Below are 13,887 nucleotides of genomic sequence, written 5' to 3'. Positions count from 1 at the left end.
GGGATTAGTCCACTGTTTTCTTCTCAATGTGTCTTTGAGTAAGACATTAAACCAAGGAATGCAACACTGCATTGATGATAGGTGTCTAGATTCCTTTAGTCATAGTTATATTCCAAATAGAAAATTGACTGGAGAAGATGCACTCCTAAGAATAATAGATTTAAGCAGAAGGTAAACTGAATAGGAATATGGAATTTCCTTTTGAAACAGTGACTGACTTACTTGATGTAAATTTATAAGTTTCATTTGAACATGAAATTAATAATATTGAAGTTGAGAAATTTTGATTCACTGGTCCCCAGTACAATGTTTAATCTACTTCAACAAACAAGATGAAAACAATATTTTTATAATTTTACAGGATTCTAAAAGTAGCTTTGCACTACTTTGAAGTACTAAAGAATCTCCCATAGCTGAAGGAAAATGCCATTAAAGAGATTTGAGATACAGTAGTTGGACTGTTAAAGAGCTAAAATTTTAAGCTTAAAATTTAGTACTTACACTAAGAACAACACAAAATTACAGATCTTAATATGGACCAACTGTATATAATATAATAAACAATTTTCTATAAATCAGCAGTCCCCAAACTTCTTGACACTAGGGACCAGTTTCGTGGAAGACAATTTTTCCACAGACAGTGGGGGAGGGGTGGGATGGTTTGGGGGATAATTCAAGCTCATTACATTTATTGTGCACTTTATTTCTATTATTATTACATTGTAATGTATAATGAAATAGTTATACAACTCACCATAAAGCAGAATCAGTGGGAACCCTGAGCTTGTTTTCTTGCAACTAGATTGTCCCAGCTGTGGGTGATGGGAGACAGTGACACCTGAAGTGTGTTGTTTATGTCCAGTCTACTCCATAATCTCGTTTTGGTTGCTGTCACTGCAGAAAACCCTGCTGCACAAAGACAGGATGTTGGAAATGGAAGCAGGCTTTTCAGTGCTTTTGTGGCAATGTCAGGATATTACGTCTTGACTTTAATCCAGAACGTATGGAGATTTGAAGTTGTCTCAAACATACTTTTAAGGCCACCGTAATTTGCGATCTCAAGCAGTTGATCCTCTTCTAGCACGGACAGTCAATTCACCTGGTTTATTCACAAATGAGTCACGGATCCATTCCTTCCCAGTTTAGGGTCTTTTGTGGTTCAGAAGTAATGCTCAATCTTTTTTGAAAGCTGAGATAGGTGATCATGCACCAGCTGGGAGGAAGAAGTCCCTGGCTAAGTGTCTTTCAAAATCTCTGCTAATGTTTGAAACATGTCAAAAAGCCATGTTCAGTTGTTGCCCCCATAACTCCAGTTTGGCTTTGAATGCAGCCACTTTATCTGCTGACTTGAACACAGTTGCCATTCTCCCCTGAAGTGACAGATTGAGTTCGTTGAGCAGATTGAATATGTCACACAAGTAAGCAAATTTTGTGACCCATTCTGTGTCACTGAAGTGTGCTGCCAGTGGTGACAGTTTTTCTAAAAGAAATCCCTGGAGCGGCTCTCATAGCTCAAAAACTCAGGCCAATGATCTACCTTTAGAAAGCCATGTCACTTCTGTGTATAGGAGAAGACATATGTGCTCTGCATCCATCTCCTCCCAGAGCTGCGCGAACAGACGTGAGTTAAGGGCATGTACTTTAATACGGTTGATAATTGTAATCACATCCTGTAAAATGCTAATAAGTTCAGGTGACATTTTCCAGCTAGCCAGCATTTCTCTATGGATGACACAGTGTGTAGACTCACATTCAGAAGTGACCTCTTTGACCCGAGCAGTGAAACCACAAAGCCGTCCAGTCATGGCAGCCGCTCCATCCATGCATATACCAACACAAAATGACCAGTTCAGTTTTCCTGATATGTAATCATTCAAAGACTTGGATAGTTCTGCAGCTGTGGTGTTGGTTGGCAACAAAAGTACACATAACATCCTCATGCACATCCTCCTGGAAAATATATTGCACAAAAACAAGCATTGTTGCCTTGTGGTCAACATTGGTAGACTCCTCAACCTGGATTGCGTACCACGGTGACTCATTAATCCTCTCTAACAATTGTGCCTCAATATCCTCTGCTATTTCATCCATTTGTCTATTTATGATGCTAGCTGAAAAAGGAACATGTGCCACCTTTTGAACTGCAGCCTCTCCTAAAAGTTCACAACCAATGTCCTTAGCAGCAGGCAAGATCAACTTTTCACCAATAGTAAGGGGCTTCTTAGCTTTAGCAATGCTGTTAGCCACTAAGAATGATGCTCTCAGTGCAGACACATTTGATGAAGTTGTGGCCTTCAATAATTACTTCTGTTCGTCGTGTTCATGTTTTGTTCTTTTGAAAAACTCCAAAGTCTTGTCTTTTAATTCAGGGTGATTAGTTTCCATGTGGTGAAGCAGTTTTGAAGGTTTCAAGGCTTTGTTGGATAGTCAGTTGCCACATATAATACAAAGTGGGCTTGGAGAATGTGAATCACCTGTCGCAATGAACCCATAATTTAAGTAGGACTCTTAGTATTTTCTTTTAAATACAGCTTTTTTTATTTGGCAGTATTGGAGTCTTCTGCTGTCTCATCATTGGGTCTTTCCCAATTTTCAAAGAAGCTCTCCAGCAAAGTTTGTTTTTTATTCATTTTGGCTAGGGTTAGCTTGTGGGCTTACCAAAACTGTGACTGAGAAAAGTGCGCAGTATGGGAAAGAGTTGTGGATGGAAGTAGTAAATAAAATAATGGGCAGGCCACGCGCAGACTAAAATGATTGTTGAATTCTGACTTAAAGCCTGCCACCAGATGCAGCTGTACAATTGAAGTACATCAACTCACTTGCCACTATAAATCTGCCACCAGATGCAGCTTAATTGTCACTTGCCACTCACAGATAGGGTTTTGATGTGAGTCTGCAAGCAATTGATTTATTATGGTCTCTGTGTAATCAAACCTCTCTGCTAATGATAATCTGTATTTTCAACCACTCCCCAGCTCTAGCATCACCACCTCAGCTCCACCTCAGATCATCAGGCATCAGATTCTCATAAGAAGCATGCAACCTAGATCCGTGGCATGTGCAGTTCACAGTAGGGCTCACACGCCTATGAGAATCTAATGCTGCCACTGATATGAAAGGAGGAGGAGCTCAAGTGGTAGTGTGAGCAATGGGGAGTGGCTGTAAATAGAGATGAAGCTTAGCTCGCTCACCGGCCACTCACCTCCTGCTGTGTGGCCTGGTTCCTAACAGGCCAAGGACTGGTACCAGCCTGTGGCCTGGGGGTTGGGGACCCCTGCTATAAATGATGCCAGAAGATTCTCATTTACAATTGACTATGCTAGTGTCACTGAATGAGAAGTATTTTTTCTCAATGAGTGACCAACTAACTTTAAAGAATTATCAAGGGCAAATCCAATATTTTTGATGAGATATTTACTGATCTGTGGTTGCCAGGTGATGATGTGATTTTTTTTAACTAAATATATAAGAAGGCATATTTACATTGATTATGAAATTCATTTCTTCTGTACCTACAAAGTGGGTAAGATATTGAAGAAAACACACAATATAACAATGGCTTATTAACCATGTTCAAAAAGGCTAAAATTCATGTTCAAGCATCACTAAAAAATCAAAATGACAACTGTACTGTTATTTTATTTGTAATCCAAAGACTCATGTGGCTTCAAAAATAGAACTTGAGGAAGTTCTTATGCAAAGAGAAAAATACAGAGATAACAATATAGATCAGTGTTTAATAAAATAAAATTGATCAGTGAAATGACCTCATGTTTCCTAAACACTAAAGGTGGAAAAAAGGAAAACTAATTCACAAACATTCTAATTCTACAGGAAAAAATGAAAGGTAAACAAAACTATAATAACATTCAAAAAATATATAATGATAATTAAAAAACAGAAATATTTAGGATGTTTAAATGAACATATACAATTACATCAACCCGAAAATTGAGAAAGTAAAAAAGGAAAGAACAAAAAATATTGTATATAATAAAAAATAACACTAAAAATATTTCTTCTAAATGTCAAAAAATATTATGGAAATAATATTCAGCATAATTTATTAATTTTAAAATATTTTGTGGTACGCATGTTGAAGAAAGAGGAAAATGATACATGAAAATAGCAGAAAAGATTAGAAAATAAAAATTATATTATCGTCAAAAGAGATGATGGTCTAAAAATCATGCTCAACAGGATTGTGCTGAAGCACAAGGGAATTGGTCATCCAGGGGCAGGAGGATGCAATCTTCCTGTCCCTTCCAGAGCCCTTGGATGTGGGTGTGGATGCACCCTATCCTTCTAGGAAAGCATGTGAGACTTTACCTTGTCTAGGGACTTCCATGTGGACAAGTCATGGTCCTGTCTTTGGCTTTCTTTCCTGATTCCTAGTTCCACAACCCGCCCAGAGGCCTTAGGCGGGGCCTTCTTAGCCCTTTCTTTTCAAATTGTGTCTTTCAGTCAGACTTTCTGGCAAGGGTCTCGCCACAGCCTGAATGATTCGAGGTGAGTGGCTCTCTTTGGTCCTTGACACAGGCCTCAAAGGACATTGGATTATGTGGGATGCCCAACTAAAAGCAGTCAAGAGAGAGGAGTCCTTTCAGGAACCTCAGTCGTCCCAAAGGGGGATTTCTGCTGTGGCACCACAACTAAGGGCTACGATCTTAGGAAATGAAAAACCTTTCATTAGACCTGAATTCTAATCAGATTGCACATGGAAGAAATGTTTCCTTCCCTGGGCCCCTGAGGAGCACACCTCAAAGCAGAGTACTCTGATCAACTGAGGGGACAGTCATTTGTGGTGTGTATTTTGCAGTCTCCAAAGAACCATTGGTAGAGAAGAATCATGCCCCAAGACAGGAGATGGTGAGAGGCAGGCAAGAACCCATCCACCAGGTCTTGGCATGTAGACGCTGCTGGCTATTGAGAGAGCTGAAGGGCAGCCCCTGGGTTTAATGGGACTTGGGCAGGTAACTTTCAGGGATGGTGGGGTCTCAGTGAGGTTCATTGTTCCTGATACTCCCTCTGGTGGATTTTGCTTCAACAACTAGCAGCCATTGCATCTCCTGTGGAGTTCTTCCACTAGGGGAGACACTGCCGTCAAAGAGAGCACCTTCAAGAGGAGAAACCCCTTTTGAGTGTGCCTACCTAGTAAGGTTGTTGAGAGCCCTTCTGAGCCCTGGTATCATCTCCATTGTGAGGCCCTGTTGCCCGAAGTGGAGGGGGACCAAATGATGTGGGCCAAGGAGGGAGTAGTTGCACTGCTGTTCTTTGGGGGCCTTCGATGGTCTATAAAACGGGCTGCTGCACCAAAAGATGATGGCTCTTATTCCCGGCCTGAACGTTCACATGCAGGGCTTTGCCAGGTTGACTAGTGCTCAGCCCATGGGCCCATCTCCAGATAATTTCTTCTTCAAGCATCCATTCCATGGGAATTCATGGCCTCGTTTTCTGTGTTTTGGCAGGCAAGTGGCCAAGCCGAATGTCCCATTGACTGCCCCATGCTTGCATGGACCAGAATCAGGCCAAAGGAACATCTCTGTTCCCCAGCACACGTCCAGAGAGTTTTGGTGGCCAAGAAGCCATGGCAACAGGCCTTCTGATGGGAGGTGAGCAACTGATGCTCTGCCTTCTCTCAGCAGTCTTTTAGATATTCGTCATTTCTTCATTCCTTGACACATTTTTTATGTATGCATTCATACACAGATCCACACGTCCACTGGTTCATTTATGTTTGTTAGTATATATAGAAGGAGGGAGGGAGAAAAATAAGGAGCTAGGGAGGTAGGGACCTAGAAAGGTAGGTAGGTGGGTTGGTAAGTAGGTTGGTAGATAGGTAGGTAGGTAGGTGTTAGGTATGCGTTTCAGATAGATACTTATGTCAATGCATATAGGTACATTTGGTCACTCTGTGTTTATGCATGTATCCCTGTTGGTATGTCTTATAGTATCATCCGATGCATGAAGATGTACATGCAACTACACCCAATGCCTAACGCTATGGACTAGGAGTTGACACAAATGTCCTACTCCTCTCTAAGCAGAAAACGTCACCAGGAGAAGGAAGATATGAGTTTGGACTGCTGCCTATGGTGAAATCAATGTCAGCCTTTGTCCAACACCTGGAAGAGATAGAAAGTCACGTCTTTTTGAGCATCCTCATTTCCAGAAAGCATCTGAGGTAAGACTACTCAAGTGCCAGGGCACAGAGGTGTGGGGATTGCCTTGGTCGGGTCAACGATGAGAACTCATATGGTCCTAAAGAGACATTATGACCTAACAATCATTCTCAATAGGATTATGCTGAGGCCCAGTGGAGGTGGCCATCCAGGGGCAGGAGTTTTTGAATCCTCCTGTCCCTTCCAGAGCCCTGAGGTGTGGGTGTGGAGCCCTCAAGGAAGCCCTTGAGGCTCTACCATGTCAAGGGTCTTCCATGTGGCGAAGACATGGTCCTGTCTTTGGCTTTATTTCCTGATGCCTGGTTCCACAGCCCAGCCAAAGGCCGTAGTCAGGGCCTTTCCTTAGCTCTTTCTCTTCAAATTATGTCTTTCAGTCAGACGTTCTGGCAAGTGTCTCACCATGGTCTGAATGATTTGAGGAGAGTGGCTCTCTTTGATTTTTGACAGAGGCCCCAGTGGACATTGGACAGTTGGGGAGGCCCGGACAGTTGGGGAGGCCCATCTCAAAGCTGTCAAGAGGGGGGAAATCCTTTCAGGAACCTCAGTCTTTGCAAAGGGAAGATTTCTGCTGTGGCACCACATCTAAGGACTAGCTTCTCAGCCACTTAAAAGCCTTTCATTAGAACTGAGTTCTAGTCAGGTTGCACATGGAGGCAACGTTTCCTTCCCTGAGCCCCTGGGGAACATCCAGACGTACGTAGGTAAATAGTCGTTAGGTATGCGTGTCAGGTAGATGTTTATGTTAATGTGTACAGGTACATTTAGTCACATTTTTTGTTCATGGAAGTGTTCCTGGATGTACAAGACATGTGTTGGTATGTCTTGTATCATCATTCGATGCATGAAGGTGTACACACATGACCCCCAATGCCTAAGGGTTGGACTAGGTGGTGACACAGCTGTCCTACTCCTCTCTAACCAGATAACATCCCCAGGGGAAGAAAGATCTGAGTTAGGCCTGCTGCGTATGGAGCAAGTGTTGTCTGCATTGGTCCAGCACCTGGAAGAGACAGAAACTCACGTCATTTGGGACATCCTCATTTTCAGAAAGCTTTGGAGGTAAAGCCTACTCAAGTGAGGGGGTACGAATGCGTGGGGAGTGCCTCAGTTGGGTCAATGATGTGAACTCATATGGTTAAGAGAAATGATGGCCTAAAAATCATGTTCAATAGGATTACGCTGAGGCCCAATGGAGGTGGCCATCCAGAGGCAGGAGGTTGGGGATTCTCCTGTCTCTCCCAGAGACCAGGGGTGTGGGTTTGGAGGCCCCCTATCCCTCTAGGAAAGCCCTTGAGACTCTACCGAGTCTAAGGGCTTCCACATGGCAAAGACGTAGTCCTATCTTCACCATGCTTTCCTGATCCCTGGTTCTGATGCCCACCTGGAAGCCATAGGCGGGACCTTTCCTTAGCTCTTTCTCTTCCTATTGTGTCTTTCAGTTAGATGTTCTGGCAAGGGCCTTACCACGGCCTGAATGATTCGAGGTGAATGGCTTTCTTTTTTAGACGGTGGGCCCAGTGGATGTTGGACTATGGGGGTGGGCCATCTCAAAGCCTTCAAGAGGGAGGAGTCCTTTCGGGAACCTCAGTCCTCGCAAAGGGGGAAACACTGCTGCCCCACCACATCTAAGGACTAGCTTCTCAGGCACTTCAAAGCCTTTCATTAGACCTGTGTTCTAGTCAGGCTGCACATGGAGGCAACGTTTCCTTTCCTGGGCCCCAGTGGAACATCCACACAGGTCTGTGTGTACCTCAAGGCAGAGGATGCTGATCTACTGAGGAGACAGTCACTTCTGGTGTTTGTTTTGCAGTCTCAAAAGGACCATTGGTAGGGAAGAACTGAGCCCCAGGACAGGAGAAATTGAGAGGCAGGTAAGAAACTGTCCACAGGGTTTTGGCAAGTACATGCTGCTGGCTACTGAGAGAGCTGGAGGACAGCCCCTGAGCTTAAATGGAGCTTGGCCAGGTCACTTTCAGGGATGGTGGTGTCTTGGTGAGGCCAATTACACCTGATGGGACATCTGATGGATTTTCCTTTGCCCAATCGGGTCCAGTGATTCTCATGGGGAGCTCTTCCTCTCTAGGAGCCACTGCCTTCAAAGAGAGCACCCTCAAGAGGAAATAACCCTTCTGAGGGGGCACTCCTAGTAAGGCCGTTGAGAGCCCTTCTGAGCCCGGGGATCATCTTGATTGTTAGGCCCTGTTGTCAGAAGTAGAGTGGTGGCCACATGATGTGGGCTGAGGAGGGAGTAGGTGTACTGTTGTTATTTGGGGGCATTCAGTGTGCCACTAGAGGGGATGCTGCACCAACAGATGATGGCTGTTGTCCCCAGTCTGAAAGTTCCCATTCAGGGCATTGCCAGGTTGACTGGTGCTAAGCCCATGGGCCCATCTCCAGATATCTGCTTCTTCCAGCATCCATTCCATGGAATTCATGGCCACATTTCCTTTGTGTTGGCGGGCAAGTGACTAAGTCCAATGTCCCATCGGCCACCCCATGCTTGCACAGACCACCATCGAGCCTGGAGGAACATGTCCATTCTGCAAGACACGTCTGTAGAGTTTTGCTGGCCAAGAAGCCCTCATCCCAGGACTTCTGATGAAAGGAGAGGCAATGATGCTCTGCCTTCATCTGGGAGTCTTCAGGGATTCATCTATTCTTCCTTCCCAGAAACATTAGTTTAGTACCTATTCATGCACAGATCCAACTGTCCACTGGTTCCTTTATGTTTCTAAGTCTGGATGGAAGGAAGGAGAGAGAAAAGTAAGGATAGGAAGATAGGGAGCTAGAAAGGCAGGTAGGTGGGTCCGGAGGTAGGTAGGTTGATAATTGTTAGGTATGCATGTCAGGTAGATGCGTACAGGTACATTTAGTCACATTTTGTGGTCGTGGAAATGTTCCTGGATGTACAAGACATGTGTTAGTATGTCTCATAGCATCATTCAATACATATAGGGGTACATGTATTACCCCCCCAATGCCTAACTAGGAAGTGACACAGCTGTCCTACTCCTCTCTAGCCAGATAACATCCCCAGGGGAAGGACGACCTGAGTTTGAGCTGCTGCCTATGGAGCAAGCGATGTCAGACTTGTTCCAGCACCTGGAAGAGACAGAAAGTCACGTCCTTTTGGGCATCCACATCTCCAGAGAGCATCTGAGGTAAGCCTACTCAGGTGCCATGGCACCGATACGTAAGGAGTGCCTCAGCTGGGTCAATGATGAGAACTCATATGGTCATGAAGAGAGATGAGGACCAAAAATCATGTTCAATAGGATTACGCTGAGGCCCAAAGGAGGTGGCCATCCAGGGGTCAAAGTTTGGGGGAATATCTTGTCTCTTCCAGAACCCAAGGGTGTGGGTGTGGAGACCCCTTATTCCTCGAGGAATGCCCTTGAGACTCTACCGTGTCTAGGGGCTTCCAAGTGGCAAAGATGTTGTCCTGTCTTCACCTTGCTTTCTTAATCCCTGTATCCAATGCCTGCCTGGAGGCCATAGGCGGGACCTTTCCTTAGCTCTTTCCCTGAAAATTGTGACTTTCATTCAGACAATCTGGCAAGGGTCTCCCCACGGCTTGCATAATTCGAGGTGTGTGGCTCTCTTTGATTTTTGGCAGAGTCCACAATGGAGGTTGGACTATGGGGGAGGCCCACCTCAAAGCTGTGAAGGGGGGCATTCTTTTCAGGAACCTCAGTCCTAGGAAAGTGACGGATTTCTGCTGTGGCACCACATCAAAGGACTAGTTTCTCAGGCACTGAAAAGCCTTTCATTAAACCCGAGTTCTAGTCAGGTTGCACCTGGAGGCAACGTTTCCTTCCCTGGGCCCCTGAGGAACATCCACACAGGTCCCTGCACACCTCAAGGCAGAGCACACTGATCTACTGAGAAGATAGTTACTTGTGATGTGTGCTTTGCCATCTCCAAAGAACCATAGGTAGTGAAGAATCATGCCCCAGGCCAGGAGATAGTGAGAGTCATTCAAGAACCCATCTACCCGGTCTTGGTAAGTACATGCTGTTTGCCATTGAGAAGCTGAAGGGCAGCCCCTGAGCTTTAATGGGACTTGGCCAGGTCACTTTTAGGGATGGTAGTGTCTCAGTGAGGCCAGTTGTTCTTGATGGGCCCTCTGATGGGTTTTGCCTCCCACTCTCATCCAGTGATCCTCCAGGGAGTTCTTCCTCTGTGAGGCCACTGCCTTCGAAGAGAGCACCCTCCAGAGTAGAAACTCCTTCTGACTGTCCATTTCTAGTAAAGCTGTTGAGAGCCCTTAGGAGCCCTGGTATCATCTCCATTGTGAGTCCCTGTTTCCCTGAAGTAGAGTCATGGCCCCATGATATGGGCTTAGGATGGAGTAATTGCACTGCTGTTGTTTGTAGGCCTTGGGCATGCCATGGATGGAGAGGCTGTGCATCAATAGACAGTAGCTCTTTTCCTGGCCTGAACATTCCCATTCAGGGCTTTGCCAGTTTCACTGGTGCTGAACCCATTTGCCCATCTCCATATATCTGCTCCCTTGATCAACCAATTTTGGGGACTCATGCCCTTGTTTCTGAGTGTTGGTGGGCAAGTGGCCAAGCCCAATGTGCTGTCAGCCACCCCGTGCTTGCACAGACCAGGATCAAGCCTGGAGGAACATTTCCATTCCATAAGACAAGTCCATAGAGTTTGGTGAGCCAAGAAGCCCTTGCCCCAGGCATCTGATGGGAGGATAGCCAATGATGCTCTGTCTTCACCTGGGAGTCTTTAGCAATTCATCAATTCTTCCTTCCCTAATACATTAGTTCTGTATTTATTCATGCACAGATCCATTGGCCAATGGCTCATTTATGTTTGTAAGTCTGGGAGGAGGGAGGAAGACAGAAAAGTAAGGAGATAGGGAGGTAGGGAGCTAGAAAGGTAGGTAGTTGGGTCGGGAGGTAGGTAGGTAGATAGGTATTAGCTGTGCGTTTCAGGTAGGTGTTTATGTAAATGCATACAGGCACATTTGGTCAGATTTTGTGTTCGTGGAAGTCTTTCTGGATGTACAAGACATATGCTGGTATGTCTCGTAGCATCATTTGATGTATATAGGGGTTCATGCATGACTCCCTGATGCCTAACGGTATAGACTAGGAGTTGACACAGCTGTCCTACTCCTCTCTAGCCAGACAATGTCCCCAAGGGTAGGATGATCTGACTTTGGCCTGGTGCCTATGGGGCAAGCGATGTCAGCCTTGGTCCAGCTCCTGGAAGAGACAGAAAGTCATGTCCTTTGGGCAGTCACATTTCCAGAGAGCATCTGAGGTAAGCCTACTCACATGCCAAGGAACGGATGTATAAAGATTGCCTCGGTTGGGTCAGTTATGAGAACTCATATGGTCCTGAAGAGAGATGATGACCTAAAAATCATGCTCAGTAGGATTACACTGATGCCCAAAGGAGGTGGCCATCCAGGGCCTGGAGGTTGGAGATTCTATTGTCCCTTCCAGAGCCCTGGAGTGTGGGTTTGGAGGCCCCCTATTCCTGGAGGAAATCCCTTGGGACTCTACCTTGTCTAGGGGCTTCCACATGGTGAAGATGTGATCCTGTCTTTGGGTTTCTTTCCTGATCCCTTGTTCCTCTGCCTGCCCAGAGGCCATAGGCGGGACCTTCCTTAGCACTTCCTCTTCAAATTGTGTCTTTCAATCAGACATTCTGGCAAGGGTCTCACCACAGCCTGAATGATTCGAGATGAGTGGCTCTCTTTGATTTTTGACAGAGGCCCATTGGAAGTTGGACAATGGGGAAGGCCCACCTCAAAGTCGTCAAGAAGGGGGAGTCCTTTCAGGAGCCTCAGTCCTTGCAAAGGAGCGGATTTCTGCTGTGGCACCACATATAAGGACCAGTTTCTTGGGCACTGAAAAGCCTTTCATTAGACTTGAGTTCTAGTCAGGTTGTACCTGGAGGCAATGTTTCCTTCCCTGGGCCCCTGGGGAACATCCACACAGGTCTGTGTGCACCAGAAGGCAGAGCACACTGACATACTGAAGGGACAGTCACTTGTGGTGTGTGCTTTGCCGTCTCCAAAGAACCATCAGTAGGGAAGAATCGTGCCCCAGGACAGGAGAAGTTGAGAGGCAGGCAAGAACACTTCCACTGGGGCTTGGTAGGTAGATGCTGCTGGCTATTGAGAAAGCTAAAGGGCAGCCCCTGAGCTTTAATGGGAGTTGGCCAGGTTACTTTCAGGTATGGTGGGGTCTCGGTGAGGCCAGTTCTTCCTGATGAGACCTCTGATGGATTTTGCTTCACTCACTAGTGGTCAATGAGTCTCCTGGGGAGTTCTTCCTCCCCGGGAGCCCCTGCCTTCAAAGAGAGCACTCTCAATAGGAGAAACCCCTTCTGAGTGTGCATTCCTAGTAATGCTGTTGAGAACCCTCCTAGCCCTGAGATCATCTCCATCTTGAGGGCCTGTTTACCAAAGAAGAGGGGTGGCTCCATGGCATGGGCTGAGGAGGGAGCACTTACATTGCTGTTGTTTGGGGGCCTTCCATGGGCCACAAGAATGGACACTGAACCAACAGACGATGGCTCTTGTCCCTGGCCTGAACGTTCCATGAAGGGTTTTGCCAGGTGGACTGCTGCTGAGCCCATGGGCCCGTCTCCACATATCTGATTCTTCCAGCACCCATTCTGTGGGATTTCCTGGCCCCATTTTCTGTGTGTTGGTGGGCAAGTGGTCAAGCCCAGTGTCCCATCGACCACCCCATGATTGCACAGACCAGGATCAAGCCCAGAGGAACATCTCCATTCTGCAAGACACATCCATAGAGTTTTACTGGCCAAGAAGCCCTTACCCCAGGCCTTCTGATGGGAGGAGAGCCAGCGATGCTCTGCCTTCACCTGGGAGTCTTTAGTGATTTGTCAATTCTTCCTTCCCTGTCACATTAGTTATGTAACTATTCATACACAGATCTACTTGTCACTGGTTCCTTTATGTTTGTATGGAGGGAGGGAGGGAGGGAGAGAGAAAGGCAAAGAGGTAGAGAGGTGGAGAGCTAGAAATGTAGGTACATGGGTTGGTAGGTAAGTAGGCAGATAGGTAGGTAGATGAGTGTTAGGTACGCATTTCAGGTAGGTGTTTATGTTAATGCATACAAGTACATTTGGGCACACTTTGTGTTCGTGGAAGTGTTCCTAGATGTACAAGACATCTGTTGGTATGTCTCATAGCATCATTCGATGCATGTACATGTACACGCATGACCCCCTAATGCCAATTGTATGGACTTGGAGTTGACACAGCTGTCCTGCTCCTCTCTAGCCAAAGTCCCCATGGGAAGGAAGATCTGAGTTTGGTCCACTGCCCATGGAGCAAGTGATGTCAGCCTTTGTCCACCACCTGTAAGAAACAGAAACTCAGTTTCTTTTGGGCATCCTCATTTCCAGAAAGCATGTGAGGTAAGCCTACTCATGTTCCAGGGCACAGATGAGTGGGGAGTGCCTCGGTTGGGTCAATGGTGAGAACTCATATTGTCCTGAAGAGACATTATGACCTAACAATCATGCACAATAGGATTACACTGAGGCCCAAAGGAGGTGGCCATCCAGGGGCCAGAGTTTAGGGATTCTCCTGTCCCTTCCAGAACCCTGGAGTGTGGGTGTAGAGGCCACCTATCCCTGGAGGAGAGCCCTTGGGACTCTACCATGTTTAGAGGCTTCCACGTGGCAAAGACGTGATCCTGTCTTC

General features: G+C 46.1%; 1 long non-coding RNA gene across 1 annotated transcript; it reads left to right on the top strand.

Annotated features, from left to right (window-relative positions):
- The first annotated feature begins 7,991 nt into the window (after nucleotides 1-7,991).
- LOC307182576 lies at nucleotides 7,992-13,542 on the top strand. Its single transcript, XR_013827207.1, has 3 exons — nucleotides 7,992-8,053; nucleotides 9,203-9,343; nucleotides 13,462-13,542. It is a non-coding gene; the product is annotated as an uncharacterized lncRNA (long non-coding RNA).
- The last annotated feature ends 345 nt before the right edge of the window (nucleotides 13,543-13,887 follow it).

This window comes from Stenella coeruleoalba (assembly GCF_951394435.1).
Source record: "Stenella coeruleoalba genome assembly, chromosome: 2".
Taxonomy (NCBI): Eukaryota; Metazoa; Chordata; class Mammalia; order Artiodactyla; family Delphinidae; genus Stenella; species Stenella coeruleoalba.
This window is presented reverse-complemented; position numbering and strand designations above follow the sequence as displayed.